The 26,263-nt window shown below is 43.0% G+C and overlaps 1 long non-coding RNA gene across 2 annotated transcripts in view; it reads right to left on the bottom strand.

Moving 5' to 3' along the window:
* LOC309514510 overlaps positions 1–26,263 on the bottom strand; it is a 58,183-nt gene that overhangs the window by 5,461 nt on the left and 26,459 nt on the right. Inside the window, exons 3-5 of one of the 2 annotated variants that reach the window (XR_014212027.1) lie at positions 14,094–14,214; positions 9,471–9,539; positions 4,932–5,490 (exon numbers count right to left, since the gene is read on the bottom strand). This is a non-coding gene — a long non-coding RNA (uncharacterized lncRNA). Of the gene's footprint in view, positions 1–4,931; positions 5,491–9,470; positions 9,540–14,093; positions 14,215–26,263 lie in introns of those variants that run through there. The other variant, XR_014212026.1, reaches the window with a different exon arrangement.

The following is a 26,263-nucleotide window of genomic DNA, read 5'->3' as shown; positions in this document are numbered from 1 at the left end:
TACCTTGAGTTAAGTACTTAATTCGTTCCGGAGGTCCGTTCTTAACCTGAAACTGTTCTTAACCTGAAGCACCACTTTAGCTAATGGGGCCTCCTGCTGCCGCTGCGCCGCCGGAGCACAATTTCTGTTCTCATCCTGAAGCAAAGTTCTTAACCCGAGGTACTATTTCTGGGTTGGTGGAGTCTGTAACCTGAAGCGTATGTAACCCGAGGTACCACTGTATCTCAAAGGATTCATTGTCCCATGTCTCATAAAAGTATCAGCTGTTCCTGTTAAATATGTATGTGCAAGTGTTAAGATTCTGTGTATTAAGCAACACATAGTATTTTGAGCAGAATTTGAAACAGGGTATAGGGAGAAAGGACTCACATAGTAGGACTCTAGACTGATCTGAGTTGAGAGGATGGCTAATCACTATGCAACACTAAGCACCATGCTAAGACCCTTATGCCAGCTTCTGTAGATCATTGCTTCAAGTCCATTGTTCATAGCATTGGGCCATGAAGCATATTCTAAGAATAAGGCACAGTGCCAAACATTTCGAATCAAAACAAGCAGATATTTTCACTGTGAAAGTGTAATCAAACATATATTACAAGCATCTTCTGCTGATGTGCCAAGGACCACAAATGACGCTCATTTAATTCCTCTTTGAGATATTCTATTTATTCTAATGCCGTGCAAGAATTCTTACCAAGTAACAAAAGGCGCTTTGCATTTTGAGACTCAAATGTCATCTAGAAGAACAGCAGTTTAAATATGGATGCCTTTAACAGGAAATGACAATGGTGTACATTAGGATTATCTTGAAGGAAAATAACAGATTTTTTTTTTAGAATAGCAAGCCACAACAAGTCCAGTTACTGCTGCCTGGGGCCATTGCATATTATTAAATGGTAAGAAATGTAAATCCTTTTGCCATTTATAAAAGGCAAACCTGGAAAGCAACCCAGAGTCTTCATGTGTTGTAAAGAGAATACACACTACAGCCAACGTTTACATAACTGCGCAATTGGGAAGCAGATGCTGTAGGAAGTGAAATGAGATAATTCATGTTTTATTGAGGTTATGGGACAGCAAGGGAAAGGAAGCTCATATCACTTAAAACTATGTTAAATAAGGGGCTGTGGAAAGAGTTTGAGTTAGAAGGAGCAGTTTATAAGGCAGCATCCTTTGGTAGCTACTGTGGTTAAGCCTTGTGGGAGCTGCTAGTTATGGAAAATTTTCTCTTCTGGCTTCCTGCCCTGGACTCTTTTAATTTTCCCTGCATCTCATCCCATACTGGCTGTTCCAAGTGCCCCTGCTAGAGAAGGCTTGTGGCCATGCTGAAATGACTAATTTATTTTCCCCAAAGAAAGAACATAACATTCACAATGTCTACAGCCTCACATTCCTGGCATTGGGCAGTTGGGACAGATTAGGGATTCTGCTGGTTTGCTGTCCGCCTCGCTGCCTAGTATTCTTCCTGCTTGAGCTGACAGAGCTGGTCTCAGAGGCAGTGTTGAGGCCTCCCAGACTGCTGGTTTGGGGGCACTTCAATATTCATGCTGAGGCAACTGGCTCTGGGGTAGAAGAAGAGTTTGGATTTGATATCCCGCTTTACCACTACCCGAAGGAGTCTCAAAGCGGCTAACATTCTCCTTTCCCTTCCTCCCCAACAACAAACACTCTGTGAGGTGAGTGGGGCTGAGAGACTTCAAAGAAGTGTGACTGGCCCAAGGTCACCCAGCAGCTGCATGTGGAGGAGCGGAGACGCGAACCCGGTTCACCAGATTACGAGTCTACCGCTCCTAACCACTACACCACATTGGCTCAGGACTTCATGGCTGCCATGACAACCATGGGACCGTCCCAACATGTCACCAGCCCAGTGCATGAGGCAGGCCACACTCTGGACTTTGCTTTATCAACTAGGCAGGAAGAGGTGGTTCTGAAAATGGAGGATATTGACATCAGTCAATATCCAGTCATGGTCAGATCACTTCCTGCTGAGATTGAGGCTTTCAGAGCTTAATTAACTATGAACCACAAAATCTGGGATCCCCATGAAATGGGTGTCAAAGTTTTGCAATCGTATTACAGCAAAACCTCCACGTTTTGCAGCATCCCACAAATGGAGTAATTGATACATCAAAATGTAGCTAATGCCTCCAAACCCAACGTTGTCCAATTTACTCCATACTGGTGCCAAAGTTTTGCAAAAGTTTTGCAGCAAAAACCCTGTATTTTGCAGTGCCCCACAAATGGAGCAATACCCACTCAAACCCAGGTGTGAATAAACTTTGGCACCATTTTCGAGAGGATCCCAGATTCTGGGGTTCGTAGCTAATGAAGCCAGCTTTCAGCACCTTTCCCCCTCTATAGAGGTGGGGGACTTCTGAGGATGGCCTGCCCTCGGAGGCTGATGGATCCAATGGGTTTCAAATGGTTCTGGGGATTTTCTGGCTGATAGACTGGCCTGTTGAAGCCCTGATCAACTTCTGGGAATTCTGAATAACTTGGGCTACTGACATGATTGCCCCTGAGACCCTTTCCCACTTCGTGGTGCCTTTTTGGCTCCCTGGGCAAGGAAACAAACAGCTTGAATGTGAGTAGATGAAAATGCCAGTCAAATGCAACTGAACAATGGTTCATTATTGAACCTACCTAGCGGCAGTGAAGGCAGCAAAGAAGGCATACTTTGTGGCTTCTATTGCATTCTCATTGCGCCATCCCGCAGAGCTTTTCCAGGTGGGGCCTTTTACGGTCTGGCCTGAAGGAGGTTGACAGAACTGATAGCTGGCTGTGACTTGTTTGCAAAGCACTTTGTGGATAATATCACCCGCATCTGCTGGGACCTTGACTCCACTGTTACAGCAGATGGATCTCAGCAGGGGTCCAGAGCAGTCATGTTGTGTGTTGAATGAGTTTCAGTTGATAAGACTCAAGGATGTATAAAAATGTGGACATTTGGATTTTGGTTATGTCACTCCACAGAACAGGATACTTCTTCATTCTTCTTTCTTACATCCAGTATCTTGCAGTAGCAGCTGACAGGGAGACGGTGGCACTCACCTGATGTCACTGGTGCCCACCAGGTTGGGGAGGGTGAGGGGCAAGGCAATGGAGAGGTCAACACGGTGCAAATGCACCAGCTAAGCCAGATCAATGCTGCTGGTGGTGTGTTTGCAACTGACCTTCCTATTCCCTTGCTGCAGTAAGCAGTAAGGACAGCTATTGAAAGTTGAGGTGAGTGCTGCTATCCCATTGCACCATTCACTACTGATTGCCAATGTGGCCTGATAGCACTGTGGTCATAGTAATAATGGCATGACCTCACAAACATACATCTAGCTCAGTATTGTCTATTCTGATCAACATTAACTTCCCAAGGTCTGCTATCATCCAGGCCTGCTGTTTTGTTACAAGTGTATAAGGCCTGCTGTTTTGTTACAAGTGGACTGTACAATCTGTACAATCTGACAGCCTTTTGACTGGACACACACTAGGAACCGATCCTGAGAATTTCTGCCTGAAAAGAACATGCTTCATGAACATAGAAAGCTGCCTTATGCTGAGTGAGACCTTTGGTTCATCTTGCTCAGTACAGAGACCTTTGGTTCATCTTGCTCAGTACAGAGACCTTTGGTTCATCTTGCTCAGTACTGTCTACACTGACCAGAAGCAGCTCTACAAGTTTTCAGATGGAGAGTCTCTCCCAGTTCTACTCTGAGAAGCCAGGAATTGAACTTGAAACCTTCTTCATGCAAAGCAGATGTTCTACCACTGAGCTATGGTCCTGTCCCTAAGGAACATAAACCTAGGACCCCCAGGTGATGGTACTTCCCTTTGTTGGTGGTCTTACCTCTGAGCTGTAGCTCTTCCCAGATACTGGCTCATCAATTAGATCTGCCTGGTCCTGCCTATTGAGAACTAATGAGTTTACCAAAGGGTTTCTTAATTAAATCACTGTTTTTGGTTTTGATGTTTTCCTGTTCCAAGTAGCTACTGCACCTGAGAAGCTTTATTTGGGGCTGATTCCAGGTCCCTTGTCGGTGTCTGAGGAAAGATGAAACCCAGCTAAATAAATTATTTAAATGACGTTAAGGAGCAATAAATCTGATTGCTCTTGGCAGAAGTATGATACAAAGATGGCATTTAGATGAGCTCTGGGAGGGGGGGAAATGTGTATTCGAAGATGAAAAGATGCTAAGCACCGTGCCCTGTGGGAATCTTCACAGAGCTATTCACAACGCGAAAGTCCAATCTGATTAGAACTTCGAAGCGCGATTGGCAATCAGGGACTGTGTCTTTGGCAAACCAGCTCTTCTGGGCTCCTTTGGAAAAATTGTGTGATGTGCTCGCCTTTTACCCTTTAAGCTCTTGAAGGAAAGCCAGCTGGAAGCCTCTTTAAAATACAGAAACGAGGCAGATAGAGGCTTAGTGGTTGTGTTTGCAGCCCACATTCACGGCTGATGCATGATTAAGTATCAACAAGCTTCAGCGTTAGGATCTGATGTTAGATAAGCACTCCAGAAATTAGTCATTTCCCACCCTGAACTCGGAACTTCTACAGTGATGGATCATAATCACAAAGAGCTTGACATTCTAGCATGATTTACCATCTCCTATCTCAGAAGGTTTCACCTCTTAAAGAAAGGTCAAAGTAGAAGAAATGTCATTGTGCAATTAGCAGAAGTGTGAAAGATTTTTAAATAGTCAATATAGGTGTTGGCGAGGAAGTGGGGCTCATCGTAATTGGGACCCCAGAATGGGGAGGGAGGGGCTTTAATCCTTTCGTCTGCACTTGCTTTTTGCATTAGAAATAAACTTTCACTTGCACCGCCAACAAGGAGAGCAGGTTGTTCACAGGTCAGAGAGACAGACAGAGAGAGAGAGAGAGAGAGAGAGAGAGAGAGAGAGAGAGACTTGGCCTACCTACCGTTAGTTTCTTTATTAAGGAAACAGAACATAGAACACACAAAGACTTCTAATGGTTGCTCGTGTCTTAATAAAGCAGTTGTCCGGACTGGTTTGTAGCTCCACCTTCACTACCTAGCCCTGGGTGTCAGGACCCTTCCTCTGTGTTCTTCTGCTGTGGTGTACTCTGAAGGACCCTCTCTGTGTCTGCCTGGCTCTCGGCTCAGTAACATGCAAAAAAATGCCTCATTCTGGGAGTGCAGGGGGCTGCAAGCTGTCAGAGTGGCTCTGTGGGAGAAGTCTGATTCCTGTTTCTGCCTCTTTGCTGTCCCTCAAGCTCCCAGCCTCCAGTACTTTCCAGATCATTCCCTCATCTGGGGTGTGGCCGGTTTCCCACCACCAGGATCCAGGATCCAAATCCTCTTCCTCCATGCTTTCCCGGGGGGTGGTGGTCTTGGTTAGGGAGATTCCACCACTCCTCCTCATCCAGCCAATCCTTGACACTCGATCAATATCAGGACTACAGCAGGAGCAAGTGGTCAAGCCCAATTTTCTCTGCTAGAGTTCCAGTCTGGATTGGAAACCCTGGTTCTAAAACAACAACAGCAACAACAACAACAGCAACAACAACAACAACAACAACAATAATAATAATGCATTTCTTTATTTATACCCCATCCATTTGGCCAGGCCCCACCCCAGTCGCTCTGAGCAGCTCCCAACAGAAGATTAAAAACACGATAAAACATCAGACATTAAAAACTTCCCTAAACAGGGTTGCCTTCAGATGTCTTCTAAAAGTCAGGTAGTCATTTATTTCCTTGACATCTGACGTGAGGGCGTTCCACAGGGTGGGCAGCACTACCTAGAAGGCCCTCTGCCTGGTTCTCTGTAACCTCACTTCTCACAGGAAGGGAACTGCCAGAAGGCCCTTGGAGCTGGACCTCAGTGTCTGGGCTGAACGATGGAGGTGGAGACACTCCTTCAGTTATAGTGGGCTGAGGCCGTTTAGGGCTTTAAAGATGTGTTTCATCAAAGGTGACTCTAAGAAAGTATTTTATGACAACTAGCACATCGCTTCACATCCATTGTTCAAGAGTCCCTTTATAACTCCTTACGCTAATAATATGAGCACATGCTGCACAGAGCTTTCCAGATGTTTCATGTTGTTAACACACTTTTTAGACATGCATCATTTCGTGAAACATTAATTCAGTTTTGCTAGCAAACCGGAGGTTAAACTAACCCCTTTCCAACCCCGTGAGAAGCAAGGGAAGTGTTCATGCGACAAACCTACACACTGCAGCCGACACACTAATGTGTTGCAACACACAGTTTGGAAAGCTCTGCTGTGGAGCGTAGTCATACCAAATAACTCACATCAGACTGGTCCAATGCGTGGCCCTCAAGGCCTTTTTGGTGGCCCTCGGCTACATCTGACATCCACCCATCCCTCATGCTGCTTTCCCAGAGCTGGGTAAGTGGAGTGCAGGGCTTTGGGAAGAAGGTGTGAAGGCTCTGACAAGGTCCTAGAGTCCTCCTGCTTCCTCCCAAAGCCTAGCTAGTGCTTTTCCAACTTTGGGAAGAAGCTGGAAGGGCTCTAGGACCCTGCCAGAGCCTCACACCTTCTTCCCAAAGCTTGGTGCCTTGCTTGGGAAGGTAACTTGAGGGCTGGGGGTGTGTGGAATCCAATTTTGGCCTTGCTCACCCCCTCCCCCTGCATGACAAGACAGTGTGTGGTCCATGGGTTGTACACTTGGTATGAAAACCTGGGGAGCTCTGCCTCACTCTTTCCTCCTCTCTCCCAATCAATTTTCCTTTTGTGTCGTGTCTCTATGAATTGAAAGCCTAAAGGCAGGGGCTGTCATTCTGAGTGAGCTGTAAGCTACTCTGGATGGTCCCTTCTGAGTGATGAGTCAGATTTTTAAAAGGTAATTAAATAAACCTTTTTAGCATCTATGATACAGACATCTAACAGGATTTATTTGTATTAGTTATAGGCTTCCCTACAGCAAAAAGTTCTCTGGGTGTCTCACAGTATAAAAATCTAACAAACAAAACAAGGCAATAAAATAAAATGCAACATTAAAAGCACTGTACAAAATAATAATAAAAACCAGGTCAAACAAATTGGAGATGAACAAATAAAGATCAATAGAGCTGAAACAGTGCTAAAAGCTACAGCATGATTTGAAAGGTTTAGGAAATTGAGAAGATATTTTCCAGGCACACAAAAAAAGACATATAAAAGTAGTTGCCAGGTGATCCTCACCCATTGAACTTCATTCAGTAGCAGCATCCCGAATTGGATCCCGAATGCCTTGCGAGTCAAACATATTGACTCCCGAATGCCGCAAACCCGGAAGTGAGTTGAAATATACTCGGAGTCCTGCAGTAATTTCATGATCTTTATTGCAGCTTGTTAAAACAGTGATTGAATTGCCCCCCAAACCTCAGGCTTTTATATACATTATTTACACAATGAATCCCATCTGATTGGCTGATTCTGCTTCCCTCCTGGAGCCTGATTGGTCTTCTCCTGCAAGCCAATCAGTTGTTGCATTCTAGGATCCTATCTGCCTATTGTTCTAGGATCCAAGCTTAGTACATAACAGAGTGTTCTGGTTTGTGAACGTTCTTTGGAACCCGAACATCTGACACGACTTCCACGGCTTCTGGTTGACTGCAGGAGCTTTCTGCAGCCAATCAGATGCCGTGCCTTGGTTTCCGAATGTTTTGGAAGTCAAACAGACTTCTGGAACGGATTCTGTTTGACTTCCGAGGTACCACTGTATAATGCTTCCATAAAAGCCAAGTGTGATTACTCTAGAGGAGCTCTCAGCTGCACATTTGCCCCTTCCTTCCCCAACCATGAATCTCTTTTGAAGCAATATTCTTTGTGCTCTTTCCCAGACTCTCTCATTCCCGAAGAGATCGCCAAAGAGATACCCGCTAACAAATAGTTCCCGTATAACCGCTGGCAGCCGGAGCTGCTGATTTCACTGAAAACTGTGTGGACAAATGTTCAAAGAAAATGTGTGCAGATGGGAAAGGGAAGTGATTTCTAATTCTGCAAATGTTTATCGAATAATTTCCCTGCTGTTTGTCGCAGCCAAGTCTCAAGCTGTTGACAAGCGCCGTGACAATTCTGTCTTTTATCGTTCCCTTTGGTTTTTATTTATTTTAAAAAAGGGTTTCTATTAGGTTAAACTTTTGAAGGGTCCCCTGACAAGAGAAACTTGATGCATGGTTTCATTTAATGATTATGTAATTCAGAGGACCGTTTGTTATTTGCAACAGAAGAGAAAGTGCAAGTGTGTGTGTGTTGTTTGTGCACAATGTTCATGGCAACATGAGCACAACTCCCTCTCTTCATCACTGCCAGCTTCTCTGCAGAATGGCTTTTAATTAGAATTCATTTACTAAGTGGTGGCCCATAAAGGGTTTGTTTCTAACCTAAGAAACAATTAAACCAGACCTTTACCTCTCCGAAATATGTTACTCATTTCCCCCCTGTCAAGATACTTAAGCCAGATGGTCTGCATTTATTTCACCGGCTTCACCTTTTCCCTGCACAGATGTCCTACTTGTGCAAGTAAGTTGTCACTTTGGAGTTTGCTTTTTGTTTTGTTTTGTTTCAGCTGCACTTTCTGTAGAATTTATATAAAGCCAAGCTATTTCATAATAAAGGGCTAGCCTTTGTCTTCCTGCAGCAGACTAACATGACTACTCATCTGGAATTTGTATAGCATTGTGAATTATAGTAATAATACTAGTAGTACCATATTTTTCGCCCCATAGGACGCACCGGCCCATAGGACGCACTTAGTTTTTTTGGGGGGAAATAAAGATAATTTTTTTTATTCCCCCCCCAAGTGCGCTGCGCTAATCCCGAAGATTGGGGCGTGCGGAGCTCAGCGCGCCCCAAGCTTCTGGGTGCAGGCAAGCTCTCCGCTAGCCCTGGGAGAGCTGGGTCTCCCACGGCTAGCGGATAGCTTCCTGAAGCCTGGAGAGCGAGAGGGGTCAGTGCGTACCGACCCCCCTCACTCTCCGGGCTTCAGCGAAAGCCTGCATTCGCCCCATAGGACGCACACACATTTCCCCTTCATTTTTGCAGGGGAAAGAGTGTGTCTTATAGGGCGAAAAATACGGTGTTTTTTACACCATTTCTATACTTGCACTCTCTCTTTCTCTCTTTCTCTCTCTCTCTCTCTCTCTCTCTCACACACACACACACACCTCTCTCTCTCTCTCTCTCTCTCTCTCTCTCTCTATCCTCCTCTATCTATCTATCTATCTATCTATCTATCTATCTATCTATCATCTATCTATCTTCTATCTATCCTCTATCTATCTATCTATCTATCTATCTATCTATCTATCTATCTATCTATCTTCTATCTATCCTCTATCTATCTATCTATCTATCTATCTATCATCTATCTATCTATCGTCTATCACCTCTCTACCTCTAAGTAGTGTACAGTAAACTAAAGAAACAACAACCTACAGAACAACCAGTATTACAGAAATACAGTTAACATAATACAAGGTTACATTAATACGCCCACAGTTCTTTCTTCAGCTTCTGCCCCCTTCTCCTCCAATTGCTTTCCATTTATAGTTTCGATCTTCACGGTCTGGTGAAGAAGGAATAATAGAATCATAAAATTGTAGAGTTGGAAGGGACCCCAAGGGCCATCTAGGCCTGTGATGCAGGAATCTCCGCTAAAGCATCCATGACAGGTGGCCATCCAAGCTCTGCTTAAAAACCTCCAAGGAAGGAGAGTCCACCACCTCCTGAGGGAGTCCCTTCCACTGTCAAACAGCTCTTACTGTCAGAAAGTTTTCCCTGATGTTTAGCTGGAATCTCCTTTTTTGTAACTTGAAGCTTGGAACTTGGAGATTGCAAGGTCTCCATCTAATGGCAGCCTGCAGCTTGTGGAGGGCAAACTACCACCAACACCTTCCTTGGGGATTTGCAATGGCTGCCCATCTACTAGCAGGCCAAGATTAAGGTGTTGGTAACATGTAAGGCCCTATATAGCTTGGGACCAGGGTCCTTGAAGAACCTTCTTGGTAGATCACTGTGGTCTGTTGCAGAGCTACTTCTGTAAGTTCCAAAGATATCACAACTCTGCTCCACAGACCCTGATGCAGGCAGAGTCAGATTTAGGGAAGTGTGACCAGTTGCACTGGGTACAGAGCCTTGGGGCAACATGGGGGGCTCTGTAACTATTATGTTGAATGGAAGGTGAGAGGCGGGGGGGGGGCATATTTTGGAGTTGCACAGGGAGCCACTGGAATTTGAGAACCTGAGGTCCACCACTGGCACAGGGATTTCGGCGTGGCTGTTTTGTGGAATAGCATTCCTGTTATTACTAGAAAATGATATATAATGAATGAAAAAGGATGTTCAAAATAACTTTTGTAAAAAACAAACCCCAGAAGCTTTTCTTTTGGGAATTATGGAGACCTAAATTGTATAGTAATTTATTTATGTGTGCTACCACAGCAGCAAGAATGCTACTCGCCCCAAAATGGAAAGAAGCAGAAGTCCCAACAAAGGAAGAATGGATACAAAAACTTATGGAATATACTGGAAGAATAAGAAATCAAGATAACAAACTTTTTAAATAAAAGAATGGAAATGGTTTATTTAATATTTACGGATAAATTGCAAACAGATAAAAACATTGGCAGGATTATTGTAATAACCTGCAGTTTCATAAGAGTTTATATTTAAAGTAGATAATTAAATGAATTTGGATATGCAGAAGATATTAAAAAATAAATTTAAGGAAATGCAGAAAGAGGGGAAAGAAAGTCAAACTTTGAAATGCTAAAATGACTGTAAAATTAATGAAATGTATAAATTTGAAAAGTATAAATAAAAATTGAAAAATAAAATAATAATAATAAAACACACACATTCCTGTTGGATAGAATCATAGAATTGTAAAGTTGGAAGGGACCTTGAGGATCATCTAGGCTGACCCCCTGCAAGGCAGGATATTCCACTGTCCCATATGAGGATCAGACCTGCAACCTTGGCTTTATCATCAGCAGGACAGGCACCAACTATCTGCACTTTCCATAAAATAACTGTAGACACTATTGTCCCAACAGTCTTTCACAGCTGGAGATCTCTCTCTCTCTCTCTCTCTCTCTCTCTCTCTCTCTCTCTCTCCTCAACATAGATCTGCTGTTTCCTTTAACTGCTTTTAACTGCACATTTGTGGAATGCAATAAAAAAATACATAACAGTATTATTGCATGGGCAATCTTTTCCGGATGATAATTGTAATTTTGAGGAGTTAGTTGATCTAGCATGCACATTTCTTCCTGCCTCTGTTTACTTCCTCTCTCTGTCTCTTGTTCTGCTCTTTGATGGCTGAGAACAGCCTTTTAATGCCCTATTACAGTGGTACCTTGGGTTAAGTACTTAATTCATTCCACAGGTCCGTTCTTAACCTGAAACTGTTCTTAACCTGAAGCATCACTTTAGTTAATGGGGCCTCCTGCTGCTGCCACGCCGCCAAAGCACGATTTCTGTTCTCGTCCTGAAGCAAAGTTCTTAACCTGAGGTATTATTTCTGGGTTAGCAGAGTCTGTAACCTGAAGCGTATGTAACCTGAAGCGTATGTAACCCGAGGTACCACTGTATGTGGAAGGAAGTAATAGTGCTGTGTACCTTCCTCCTTTGAAGTGAGACATTGGGAGAGGTGGCTAGCTAATGAATTATCTGTAGGTAGCTAGTAATATGTAGGCAGTCAGGCAAACCATACAGGTTAAAGGTAAGGGTAAAGGGACCCCTGACTGTTAGGTCCAGTCGCGGATGACTCTGGGGTTGCGGGGCTCACCTCACTTTATTGGCTGAGGGAGCCGGTGTACAGCTTCCAGGTCATCTTGCTAGCATGACTAAGCTGCTTCTGGCGAACCAGAGCAGCGCACGGAAACGCCATTTACCTTCCCGCCGGAACGGTACCTATTTATCTATTTGCACTTTGACGTGTTTTCGAACTGCTAGGTTGGCAGGAGCAGGGACCAAGCTCACCCCGTAGCGGGGATTTTAACCGCCGACCTTCTGATCTATAAATTGCATGGTTTGGGGGCATAGTTCAGAGAAGCTCATGCATGGGCTGATCGATCGCAGGGCTGTGAAACCTGAAACTACCTTGGGGTCACTTTGCCACATCTTGAGGGCTTCTCAGTGGCAGATCAAAGTGCTTGTTTGGTAAGGTATATAATGCTTGCTGTTTAGAATAAAATCTTTAATCTTCTCACTCACTTGTGTTTGTATTGCTTCTGAATCTCACTGAAAGAACCACCTTGCATTTGGCAAGACAATTATTCATACATTTATTTATACAATATATATATGGTACATTCTGGAGTCACATAAGTAAAACCATGAGTGATGTCCCTGCTCCAAGCAGCTAGCAATCGAAAGGGAGGGAGTTATGGCAGGACGCAGCAGAGGAGGAAAATGCGATCAAACTTCATAGCACCTTCATATGTATTTTGCATACGATAGAAATCAGACTTTGGAGTTTTAAGTAAGGAGTGTTTTAAGCAAACTGTTGAGCCTTGCAGAGTGCATTGCTGAAACCATCAAAAGAGAGGACAAAAGAGGACTAGGCTTTGTATCCAATATGCAGATGCACATTTAGAAATAATCAGAAATGCACATACTTAACATTTTAAAGAAGAGAAATCAAGGTTCATAATAAAATATTACTATTTCTTAAAAAATAAGAAAATAGCAAATGCATTATTTTTCATAGGTTTCTCAGTTCAGGGAAAGCTGGAACATGTGATTCTGCTGCAAGTGTAGATCCGCTTGAAGATGACAGAGCAATGGCTCTTGTTTATGTATCATTCTCCACTTTGTTTATTATTTTTGCAATTCGGAAAATGGTATACGGTATGATTGGTGGAGTTGTTGTTTTCTAAATGTTTCTTGATGTCGCATATCAAACACATTAGGCGTTATTAATGTTAAAGCAAGAAGCCTTTTCTCCATGACTATGAAGTGCATATTGATCCGTCAACAAAATAAAGTTTAAGTTCAATTTGTCAACGTTCCTAGCAGATTTAAAATGAAATCATAGTATCAGGCATATAGCTTGATTTGCTGCATTGCAGAAGCCTTAAAAAAAATACCTATAAAACTTAAGAGCTTGTATATCTTTAGGATTTCTAAGGACAGCTACAGTGTTTGACAGACAGCTATCCTCCCACACTATCTAGACGTAGTTGGAAATGAAGGATTGGTCCACTTTGTGCAGCTGAGCACAGTGCTGAATATACATTTGGTTTTGGGAAGGGAAGGGAAAATAAAATGCGGAGGAGGGTTATTCTACTGCTATCAGGCTCAGAAGGCCTGCTCATAAATAAATATGCCATTATGAGATGCATAATTTATGTTTATTTTTTATTATTTAGATGTGCCTTCTGACCTTCAACTGCATTATCAGAGCGGACTAAAATAATTTGTTGTAAATGCCACAAAACAATACAGTCGTACCTTGGTTGATGAACGCCTTGTGAGTCGAACGTTTTGGCTCCCGAACACAGCAAACCCGGAAGTCAGTGGTCCGGTTTGCGAACGTTCTTTGGAACCCGGACGTCCGACGTGGCTTCTGCACTTCCAATTGAGTGCAGGAAGCTCCTGCAGCCCGTAGGAAGCCACGCCTTGGTTTCCAAGTGTTTTGAAAGTCGAACGGACTTCTGGATGGATTCCATTCGACTTCTGAGGTACCACTGTACAGTCCTAAAGTTAGGGTGTGGGAAAAGTGAAGGGGTAGATGTGCCTCATCCAATGACTGCCCAGGGCAGAAGTCGGGCCACTGCAGTGTTCTTACATGTCTCCATCCTATTCAATACTCTTTGCTTTATTAATTTCTTTCCCATGGATGGCTGGTGAGACTCAGCCTACAGTGATTTTCACAGTAGCACAGAGGGAACCTGTGAGATAATGTAGAGAAGGAGATTTCTCCCTATCCTATTTCTTTCTAGTATCAGGCAGAGTGAGAACCGGGACTGGCCATAATGCTTATTTGTATGTTATTTTGTTAAATAATTAAGAAATCCATTTGTTGATGTGTTTAATTTTTTTACTGGTAACTGTTTTTAATGATTCTGTTAATTATTGTAACATCTTTGAGGTTTTTATCACAATCAAGTCATACCTTGGTTCTCAAATGCCTTGGTTCTCCAACGCCAAAAACCCAAAAGTAAGCTTAACGGCTTTCGAACGTTTTTCGGAAGCTGAATGTCCGATGCGGCTGTCAGCTGTTGTTTCCAAGGCACCTGCACAAATCAGAAGCCCTGGTTTTTGAACATTTTGGACGTCAAACAGACTTCCGGAGCAGATTAAGTTTGGTGCTTTTGTTTTTGCTATTTATTTTGAATTTTTGTTTTTGAGACTTTTGGGGTTAATTTGCTTTTGTGACTGTGTGGAACCGAGTTAAGCTACTGATTGATTGACTGATTGTGTGACTGCAGAAATGGATAAAAGCTCCCCATCCAGACAATGACTATCATCAGTGCAGGTAAGAAAAAAAAGTTATTTTGATTTTTTACCATCTACAATACTGTCTTATTTATTTTATAGTACAGTACATTGATTATTGCTTTCATTTTATGGATCAATGGTCTCATTAGATAGTAAAAAGCATGTTAAATTGCTATTTTAGGGGTTGTTTTAAACCCATTTTGCATTACTTTCTATGGGAAAGCGCACCTTGGTTTTGGAACGCTGTGGTTTTGGAACGGACTTCCGGAAAGGATTAAGTCTGAGAACCAAGATACCACTGTATATGCTTTTGGTTAAATTAATTAATTGAATCAAAATGTTCCTCTTCTGTTTGCTTCCCCTCCCCGCCCCCAATAACAACTACGAAATGGATATTAATTAAGGATTTTTTAATTGTATTTGAGGTTGCAATGGATATCCTCTCTGGTGCCCTTGCAGCTTTGTAGTTTGATAGCTGTATAGCCGTCTGCCCAAACAGGGATGGCTAAAATGGCCAAAAGCACTTTCTTTTTTTATGTAAATAGCCTGTCAAGGTCCATTAAGTGTCTGCTTTGTAATGTAAGCTAGGGTCCTGAGTTGCTACTGAATCTTACTAGTTGGAGATCCTTCTGGGAGGTGAGCAGGAAAAGGCATGCCACCAAGGTCTGAATGTGTCAAAGACAACAAAATAGACTGGCAGTCTTGATATTAGAGATGGAAAGAGACAAAGGCCTGACTTTCTCTCTGTTGAGCATCAGAAGCTATGGCTTCAATGGTCTCTCTAATGGAGCTGCAGGATCTGTTTTGATGTATTAATGCTGTGAGCATTCCTTTTTATGCTTAGTCTGTATATATTGTTATGAATTGTGGATGCTAGGCATCCTTAAAGTCCTGGATCCAATGAGTGCTAGAATTTAATTAAGACACAGTGAGACCCTGTGTATTATTATTATTATTATTATTATTATTATTATTATTATTATTATTATTATTATTTTGTACCCCCCCCATTTGAATGAGATGGCCCAGCCACTCTGGGCGGCTTCCAACAGAATATAAATAACACAGCAAAACATCAAACAACAAAAACTTCCTAAAACAGGGCTGTCTTCTTATTTTTAAAAAATGTATATATATTTTTATTAAGTTTTACATAACAAATTTAAATTCAAACACATCATTCACCTCCTCATTTAGGATTTTGCATAAGTGAACCTTACATTGCAGAAAAGAGTTAAGTCTCCAGCCTTCCGACAGCAGACAGTGCCCAAGAATGTAAATGAAGCCTGCTGGCCTGTGCTTCATATAGTCCAGCATACTTCCCCCCCCCCCCCAGTAGCCAACCAGATGCCTATGAGAAGCTTGCCAGAGGTCTCTCCCCTCCTCCAGTTTTCCAGCAACTGGTCTTCAGAAATGGACTGCCTTCCACTGTAGAGGTAGAACAAAGCCTTGTTGTTGTTTAGTTGTTTAGTCGTGTCCGACTCTTCGTGACCCCATGGACCAGAGCACGCCAGGCACTTCTGTCTTCCCCTGCCTCCCGCAGTTTAGTCAAACTCATGCTGGTAGCTTCGAGAACACTATCCAACCATCTCATCCTCTGTTGTCCCCTTCTCCTTGTGCCCTCCATCTTTCCCAACATCAGGGTCTTTTCCAGGGGGGTCTTCTCTTCTCATGAGGTGGCCAAAGTATTGGAGCCTCAGCTTCAGGATCTGTCCTTCCAGTGAGCACTCAGGGCTGATTTCCTTCAGAATGGATACGTTTGATCTTCTTGCAGTCCATGGGACTCTCAAGAGTCTCCTCCAGCACCATAATTCAAAAGCATTAATTCTTTGGCGATCAGCCTTCTTTATGGTCCAGCTCTCACTTCCATACATCACTACTGGGAACAAAGCCTTATCCTCCATCAATGTATCTAATCCTCTTTCAAAGCCATCCAGTGTGTTAGCATGAGAGAGGGGCAAAGGCTACATCATCTTCTCATATGAAAATGCCCAAAGCAACATGGAGGTGTCACTTAACACTTCATAGAGGCACCCAGTTCCTCTTAAGGTACACAGTCTAGACTGAGGCAGCTTCTGCGGTTTCCTATTGCTTTCGCTCCCTCTCTTCTTTCAAAGACTGCTTGTAAAGATACAGCTGCCAAGATTTTCACACTCACCCCCCTCCCCTTTTTCTTTTTGGTATAACGTATTCCGTTACTCCCTGTGCCAGCTGAACGCTCAGCAAATAGATTCATGGCTAGTAGAATTCGGATAGCTCTCCAGTTTATTGCTTTGCCACCTTTCTATTGAAGAAATGTTTCCTTACATATTATCACATTTTATCTCTCTCTCTCTAACATGGCAATTACCTGCTGCATTCAGGCTTCACTGCAGGAAACTTTTAGTGCCGTGTGTGCCCTATCTGGAGCCATTCATTCCATCTCATAAGCAACGGGGAGAGTTTAAGTTAAACTGCCCGCTTTACTGGCGAACAGCTCAAATCAAAGATGCACTGTTATTTACTCGCTCCTACAGAGCCCTGTTTAGTTTCCATTCCAGACACTCTGGGTATAATGTTTCCTTCCCCTTCCCATTTCTCGGGTAGCATTCAATGCAGGATGGAGGTGCGGGGCAGTGGGGAGAAAGAAGGCTGTGTTGTTTTTTTGCAGCACGTTTTCAGCAAGCTATCCTGTAGCACAGGGGTCAGCAAACTTTTTCAGCAGGGGGCCACCCCACTGTCCCTCAGACCTTGTGGGCGGCTGGACTATATTGGGGGGGGGGGTGAATGAATTCCTATGCCCCACAAATCACCCAGAGATGCATTTTAAATAAAAGGACACATTCTACTCATGTAAAAACATGCTGATTCCTGGACCATCTGCGGGCCGGATTTAGAAGGGGACTGGGCCGGATCCAGCCCCCGGGCCTTAGTTTGCCTACCCATGCTGTAGCGTAAGGAACTATTTAATTCCACCCACTGAAAGACGGTCGGGGGGAAGGATGTAATGCATAACGGATATCTTTTCTTCATAAACTTTAAAACTATGAGCAATTTGGCAGGCTTCCTGAAATATTAGAAAGAGTTGAAAAGTGGGGAAGATGGATTACTGTGGCTGCTGGGGTATCTTGTCTTGTCAACTCACATTTTTGGCCCCTCAAATGACGAGAAGAGCTTTGTGCAAACAGTCCCTAGAAATTATACATGCAATTTGTGTGCAGGGAAACTGAAGGGACCATTTCATGAAATTTCTCTATGGAGTGGAGAAATCCTCCTTGGTTTCTTGGGGACAAGTTTTGCTTAGCAGAAACTCTGCCTGTGCCATGTTTTTCCTAATACTTATATAGGTAAGAGGAATTCTGTTGGCCACCTTGCCGCCATCTTGCATCCTCCACAATGTTCCAGACCTAGTACTATTCTGGGGCATTTTGTGTGTGCATGTGTGGGGTAATGGTGGAGAATGCTTGGGGAAATGCTTTCTTGGTGACTTGGTGTGTGAAAGATGGGGGGGGAAGAGGGAGAGAGAGAATGAACAAAAATCTGAGAACCCCCCTCCCCGAAAAAATGTATTTGAGGCTGTATGGCTGAGCTCTGATGTAAGTTGAGTGACAGCAGCTTTCTGGGATTTCAGTCTTTCCCATTGTAATGAACTCAGGCAGGCAAGCAAGCTCCGATAAGAATTAAGGAGTCTCTGGCAGTTTTATGGTACATTTATTTACAATTAACACCTGCTGCTCTTAGCGATGAGTTGTTCACTCTGAGTCTCCACCCTTTTCGCAGCATCTTGGACAAAACCAAAAGTCAGACAGAACAAAGAAACAGCTTCCACCCTTTCCAGTATCAAACGGAGAAATTCTGCAATGTGGGGCAAAACCCAGTATCAAACGGAGAAATTCTGCAATGTGGGGCAAAACCCAGCACAATACTATTCTGTGATATCAAATTTTCATTTTATTTAAAAAATGTTTAATTAAATGTTTGATTATCCCAGACACCACCACCTAAAAAAAGCTCTGTCTAACTCAAAAGCAGACATTCTGAACTTTAAATGTCATCTGGGCTGAGCAAAGGTGTTTTGCACTGAAACATTGTTTGCTACAGAACCTGCAAAGAAGCAAAGAGGAACTTTCAAATGGCAATAGCAATAATCTCTCCTAGTAAATAGAAAACAGCGTGTAATGAAAAGAATGATAGCATATTGATACCATGGCATCATGAAAAAAGGCAGACGATTTCCTAGCAGTGTAATATACAAAAATAGTCCCATATATGAAATATACTTATGGGGAAATTGGCTCATGTGATAGTAGGCACAATCTCAGCAGGATAAATCATATTTTATACAAGGAACTGAATATACAGTACACTGCTGGGTGATTTATAAGTTCTAGCACTCTGACAGTTTGCTGGTCTATTACCTGTTTGGCAATGCCGTATTCATAAATCAGCATCTGTAAGGTTTCGATGGGATAGCATTCACTCAAGGACTTAAGCAAAGCAAGGTTGGAATCACAAATTCTGTGGTCTCCAAATATGTGTCAGAATAATTCCCCAGTTTTATTGGGAGCCGATAAAAGGAAGAGCATATATACTCACAAAGCCACTCAGAAGCAGTTTCAAGTTCTTTTCCCCTCTGACAAAATATCTATGGACCTGCAGCCTTTGAGTTTCCTTTATACTCAATTCCTAAGTAGATATGTTGCTGAGACACTTATTCCCAGGCTTGGAAATAGGGGTGCTAGGTTATTGCAATGCTCATGTACTGTGGGCATTATGGCATCTAGTTTCTCTTCAGCTTTGAATCTTGGAAAACCCCACAGCTTTCTTTTAACATCCCATACAGCCTCCAATTATGAATTATGGTGCTGGAGGAGACTCCTGAGAGTCCCATGGACTGCAAGAAGATCAAACCTATCCATTCTGAAAGAAATCAGCCCTGAGTGCTCACTGGAAGGACAGATCATGAAGCTGAGGCTCCAATACTTTGGCCACCTCATGAGAAGAGAAGACTCACTGCAAAAGACCCTGATGTTGGGCAAGATGGAGGGCACAAGGAGAAAGGGACGACAGAGGACGAGATGATTGGATAGTGTTCTCGAAGCTACCAGCATGAGTTTGACCAAACTGCGGGAGGCAGTGGAAGACAGGAGTGCCTGGCGTGCTCTGGTCCATGGGGTCACGAAGAGTCAGACACGACTAAATGACTAAACAACAACACAGCCTCCAATCTCACCCTCTATCTTGGTGCTGCTGCATGCCAGGTATGCGAGGAGTGAAGAGAAGACATTGAGCTCCCACTGCTTGCTTCTTCTTTGAGAGGAGCAGCAGAAAATAGGTACAGTGGTGCCTCGCAAGACGAAATTGATTCGTTCCGCGAGTTTTTTTGTCTAGCGAATTTTTCGTCTTGCGAAGCACGGTGTCGGAAAAGTTTTGGAAAAGCTTCAAAAATCACCAATAACCTCAAAAAAGGCTACCACACAGCGTTCTATGAGTTGCTCCTCAAAGTCAAGTCGCAACTGTATTAACGGTGTTAAGAAAAAGGAAACAAACTTGCAAAAAACGCAGGATGTTTTCGTCTTGCAAAGCAAGCCCATAGGGAAATTCGTCTTGCGAAGCAGCTCAAAAACCATGAAACCCTTTCATCTAGCGAGTTTTTTTGTCTTGCAAGGCATTCATCTTGTGAGGCACCACTGTAAGTGCAGGCACAGGCAAACTCGGCCCTCCAGATGTTTGGGGACTACAACTCCCATCATCCCTAGCTAACAGGGCCAGTGGTCAGTGATGCTGGGAACTGTAGTCTCAAAACATATGGAGGGCTGAATTTGCCCATGCCCGGGTAAGTGGGAAGGACTAGGGAAAAGAGATTTTGGAGATCATTGTTGGATACCTGCCATTTTGGAGGCTGGCAGAGCTGGGGGTTGGACGGCTTGGGAATTCAATTGAATTACAGTGGTACCTTGGTTCTCAAATGCCTTGGTACTCAAACAACTTGGAACTCAAACACTGCAAACCCAGAAGTAAGTGTTCCGGTTTGCGAACTTTTTTCAGAAGCCAAACATGCTCCGTTTTAAGTGTTACACTTCCGTTTTGAGCGCCACACTTCCATTTTGAGTGTTATGCTGAGGTCTGTCTGTTTCTGCTATTTATTTTGCATTTTCGTTTTTGCTGCTCTTTTTGTTTTGTTTTTGTGACTATGTGGAAACCCAGTCCAGCTACTGATGGATTGACTGGGTGACTGCAGTACATTGTTTATTGCTTTCATTTTATGGATCAATGGTCTTGTTATATTGTAAAATTCATGTTAAATTTCTGTTTTAGAGGTTGTTTTTAAAAGTCTGGAATGGATTAATCCATTTTGCATTACTTTCCATGGGAAAGCACGCCTTGGTTTTGGAACGCTTTGGTTTTGGAACAGACTTCCAGAACGGATTAAGTTTGAGAACCAAGGCACCACTGTATCTGAAAAATAAGCCATTTTCCCATTTCTTATTTCAGATGAGAAATAGCTCGGCTCATTGTGAGCTAATCTAATTCAAGCTTGCATAGAGCTCATCTCTCACCAGGAGAGCTGACTTGGGCCCCAGGTTATGAGTGCCTAGTGTGCGTGACATAATGATGTCATGTCGCAACGTAACGGTATGACATCACGCTCGTGCCCCCACCCTCAGAACCTGAGGTTGCATCGGGAGCCCTGTGGTGCAGGTGCTGAGCACCCACAACAATTTTTTGTGGGTGCTTGGGCACCCAGAGCCCCCTATAGTTGGCGCCCCTGTCTGTCACTGATTCTACATAGAAATGAATGAGAATGTTTTAATATCATTAACATATTTCTAAACAAACTATTTCTGATTGCACAGTATAATCAATAGATAGTTTTATTTGGCTAAAGGGAACTCACTGGGTAGCCCTGAGCCAGTTACTGTCTCTTCCCATGACCTACCATAGAGTGGTGTTAGCAGGATAAGACTGGAATCATCCCCATGACTTCTATCTGAAGTTCCATAGTGGATGGATGAAATTTAAGAAAACCAGGACACAATCCTAGACACTCTTACCTGGGAGTTAAATTTCATGGAACTCAAAAGAACTTGCTTCTGAGTAGACCGAGCTAGGATTGCACAGTTCATAAGCAAATCCTGTCCATCAATATTTTCATTTACAAGGATGTCTTGACAGAAACAGAAATAAAACCAGCCCCAAATATAATTATTTTTCTGTCAGTATTAGCCAGGTAGATACTTATTCATCAGAGCATTAAAATATATGCAGACTCTGTATAAGCACAGATAAGAAAGGGATTAGTCAAATCCTCTATAGGCCAGATACCATTGACTCATCTCACTGCATCCTCACTGGAGAACATCTCCTTTCATCTGTTATAAAATGGTGTTCAATCAATTAGAAAAAGTTAAAATTGGAATACTGTGGCTTAACATGGTTGGCAGTGCCATAAGGAAATCCATGTATAAGAATGAAGCATAATGACATTCTCTAGTGGCTTTGAGTCAGTTAAAAACAATGTTATCTTCATAAATTGGAAAAATGTAGACAGGATTTCCAAGGCCCAGCTGTTTTGTGCCTCATCTAAATATCCATGCTAGTGGATTTGTTTTGCGTTTATTTTAAATGTCCGAATTAGAATATGAAACCAAACCAGAAATATTCATATCCCAACTGTGTATTCATACCCCAACTGTGCTTTTTATGGTGGGCATGAGGAAGCCGTGGTCTTCCAGATGTTGTTAGATGTTGCTCCCATCATTCCTGACCACTGTCCATTCTGGCTGGAGATGATGGGAGTTGCTATCCCAAGTTGCCCATTCTTGGTTTACAGCAGGAGTGAGGAACCTCTGACTCATGGAAAAATATTGGCCTATCAGGAGGTCCAACTTGACCTGCAAAGGCACTGCCCACCTGTCAATCTGCTGGCCGGTGGTTGCACAAGACAGGCTTCCTTCTCCCTTCAGCTGATGGGCAGGGGAGCAAGTAGCTCTTTGCCAGCTCTATGCTCAGAGCTTCCCAGAGCACCAGCCACAGGGCTGCCAATGCCCATTATAGCAAGGTGTTTGGGATTTTGACAGGTGCCTGGGACAGTTCACCTGTCAATCATGTGGCAGCATAATTTGCCACAGGTTTGACAGATGAGTTGTCTTTCCAGCTCTCCAAGTCTTTACATGAGTAGAATGTGTCCTTTATTTAAAATGCATCTCTGGGTTATTTGTGGGGGCTGCCTGGTGTTTTTACATGAGTAGAATAGGAATTCGTTCATTTTTTTCCTTCAAAATATAGTCCGGCCCCCCACAAGGTCTGAGGGACAGTGGACCGGCCTACAGCTGAAAGAGGTTGCTGACCCCTGGACTCTAGAGGATCAACATCAGGAAAAGCTAAAGGTTGCTCCAGTGAGCAAGCAAGGAGCTGGAGTACAGGCAGAAATTGAAAAGTCCTGTCATTCCTACAACTCTTAGTACATAAGGGGGTGCAGGATAATTCACAAGGCATCACTGCCAAGCACATACAGATTTCTCATAAAAGCTGGGACTACTGCCAACAATGTATCGCCATCTGTTGTTCTGTAGGGGTGAGAGGAGAGGGCACAGGAACTATACTGTTTGGGTTTGCCGTTTTCTAGACTGGCAGTAGATGCCAAGTGAAATCCAGATCCTAACCCCCGGGAGACTGGAGCGAATACTTTAGTTCACACTCATTTATAAGGCAGAATGTTCACCGCTTGTTATCAGTGGAACGGAAAGAAAAATGGCCCAGTATTAATAAATATAAGCAATCTTTCTTCTGGATGAAAGCCCCTGCAGATTCTGCAAAGTAATGGAGATAATCATTGCCCGTATTTAATGGAGAGAATCTCAAAACTGTATAGGAGATCTGAGAAAGAAAATTACTTTCAGGAGGAATTTCTTGTTTAATTGAATTTAGCTACTTTTGAAATGTATAATGTAAAAGCCACTGTTATTTCTGCATGGAGCTGAATTACTAATGCAAGACATTTTGTTAATGGGCAACAGTGAATTAGATTCCTTCCCAGTGAAACTGTTTGATGCTCATTGCACCGGACGCAGAAATGGAGGTTAAAGACTACTTTATTAAAGCCCTATTGGCTTTACTTCTAGTTTCAGTTATCACATAAGTGAAATAACAATAGTAATAATAGCTATTATGGCAGTTAAAATATCAAAAGCAATAAAAATGTAAATAAAGCTTTAGATGCAAGCAGAAAAATGTACAAGAAATAACTATATATTTTATTGCTATGTAACAATTCCAGATGCCTGCAGACAAGCAATTGGCCAGTTGTTTCAAACAAATATAACACCAGTCCTAAAGGATCCACACTGGCTCCCATTACATTTCCGAGCACAATTCAAGGTGTTGGCATTGACCTTTAAAGCCCTACACAGCTTCGGCACTGTATACCTGAAGGAGATACCTGAAGGAGCGACTCCACCCCCATTGTTCAGCCCAGACACTGAGGTCCAACTCTGAGGGCCTTTTGGTGGTTCCCTCACTGTCAGAAGTGAAGTGACAGGGAATCAGGCAGAGGGCCTTCTCAGTAGTGGCGCCCGCCCTGTGGAACACCCTCCCACCAGATGTCGAGGAAATAAGCAACTATCTGACTTTTAGAAGGCATCCGAAGGCAGTCATGTACAGTGGTACCTCGGGTTACAGACACTTCAGGTTACAGACTCCGCTAACCCAGAAATAGTACCTCGGGTTAAGAACTTTGCTTCAGGATGAGAACAGTAATTGTGCGGTGGCGGTGTGGCGGCAGCAGGAGGCCCCATTAGCTAAAGTGGTACCTCAGGTTAAGAACAGTTTCAGGTTAAGAATGGACCTTCAGAAAAAATTAAGTTCTTAACCCGAGGTACCACTGTATAGGGAAGTTTTTAATGTCTGATGTTTTATTATGCTTTTATATTTGCCAGAAGACATCTGGAGTAATGGGCGGTGTACTACTACTACTACTACTACTACTAATTCACCTCTTTGCACTGTTTTGCCAGGTTATAATGCTGTTGAGCAGGGATAAGAAAGCAGTAGCTCATCAGCCCCAGCAAGCATAGCCAATGCTCAGGGATGAAAGGAGTTATATTCAAGCAACAAGGAAGGATGGGGCGCACTGCTGTAGAGACAACAGAAGCCACAATGGACATAATTTCCTTTTAAGATTTGCTACATCAAGAGTATAGAGCCTAAGTTAGGAGCAGAAAAGACTCTTCATGTATGGAACAACAGCCGCCTGGTTGTTATTAGCCCAGAGTTGGAAAGAAGAGAAGAATGGCAAACCAAGCTGATCGACCATGCCGAGATGGCAAAGCTGACTGGAAAACTCAGAAATCAGGAGGATAAAAACTTTATAAAAGAATGAGGGAAAATTATAAGTTATTTAGGAGATCACTGTAAGCACATGGAAATGAGAAGGATTTTGAATCACTTGTAGTGTAAAAATTACTATGGACAATATGGTTTGATATTAAAAATGGAGTACGGATGAATATGCAGTTGTAGATATTTAAAATAAGACCTCATGGAGGGAATGGGGGGAAGTCTTGAGATTCAGAGAATCTCTTTATACAGATATGTTGTTACTAGTTTGTGTTTATTTGTACTTTGTAAAACCAATAAAAATGATTTCATAAAAAAAGAGTAGATAGCCTAAGTCTACCCCATACTAGAGGCTCCATGAAGTTGAACAATATTCCCCAGGCACCACATGAATCCTGACTGAAATGAGAATATATATGTATAGTCACCCAAGAATGCCTGGAATTGATTGGCAACCACCTGCTCAAGAATTGAGAAGACTGCACCAGACTTGACTAAGTAAGCAGCAACCACAGCAATATGGTTGCCATCACAAACAGCTTCTGCGTGTTCAGGATTCCATGCAACTTTGGTTGTGTACGGAATGCTCTTCTTGTGTGGTCAATACCCACAACCTGCTCTTTTAGATGTCAGGGAGCCATGGTCTTGATCAGGAGATCTCGAAATTCCATCTGGAAGCTGAATCCAGATGTCTCTCCAATAAGCTTCTGCTGACGGCCATGTCAAACTAGTACTTTCCAGGAAGTCGACATGCCGCACGAGGTCAGGAAAGCTAAGGGAGGAGGCAGGTCACGAATTGGTCCCGTAAGCATGTTCTGCGGTGAGTCCACTGAATTTGTATCATTATTACAAGGTCTTGGCTGACATTTGAGGGCACTGTTAATGGAAAGAGGACAGTAAGAAACACTAAAGATTTGTGGGGGGGAATTGTGAGCGTTTGAAGTTCACATTTTCCTTTCATGAGCACAAAAGCTTATAAAATGGCCTTTTCTGACCCTAAACACAAAAAGCCCAGAATAGAACCTGAAAGGTTTCACATGCTGATTCAGGGTCGTTGGTTATTCATCTCTGTGTTTGAAACCACAGGTGACTTCAAGTTGTACTTTTGAATGTTCATAGGCTCTGCTCCTCAGCTTGAATTATCTTGTGTGAAACACAGCAGCCTTGCACAGCCACATTCAAATGACTGAACTGTCCCATATCTAATGTGGGATCAGGAATAAAGAGCCAGACTTAATGGGTTAAACATAAAGGAATGAGGAACCTGTGGCTACCCCCCCCCAGATGCTGTTTGACTCAAACTCCTATCAGGCCAGGCCAACATGTCTGAAACCAACTGCAGGGCTCTCCCTGGGGTAAAGTCTATATGAATTGTCCAGAAATCACAGGCAATTTTATAACCTGCTGCTGACTATAAATCAGTGTAAAAATGGAGGTAGCATTTTAGAAAAATAGAACTGTATGAAAAAGAAATACTTTTAAATACCACATGTAGATTTAAAATAAGAACATGTTTTAAAAATGCCA

This window comes from Podarcis vaucheri (assembly GCF_965113315.1).
Source record: "Podarcis vaucheri genome assembly, chromosome: 11".
In the NCBI taxonomy this organism is placed as follows: Eukaryota; Metazoa; Chordata; class Lepidosauria; order Squamata; family Lacertidae; genus Podarcis; species Podarcis vaucheri.
The sequence above is the reverse complement of the archived record's forward strand: the minus strand, read 5'-3'. Positions and strand labels throughout refer to the sequence as shown.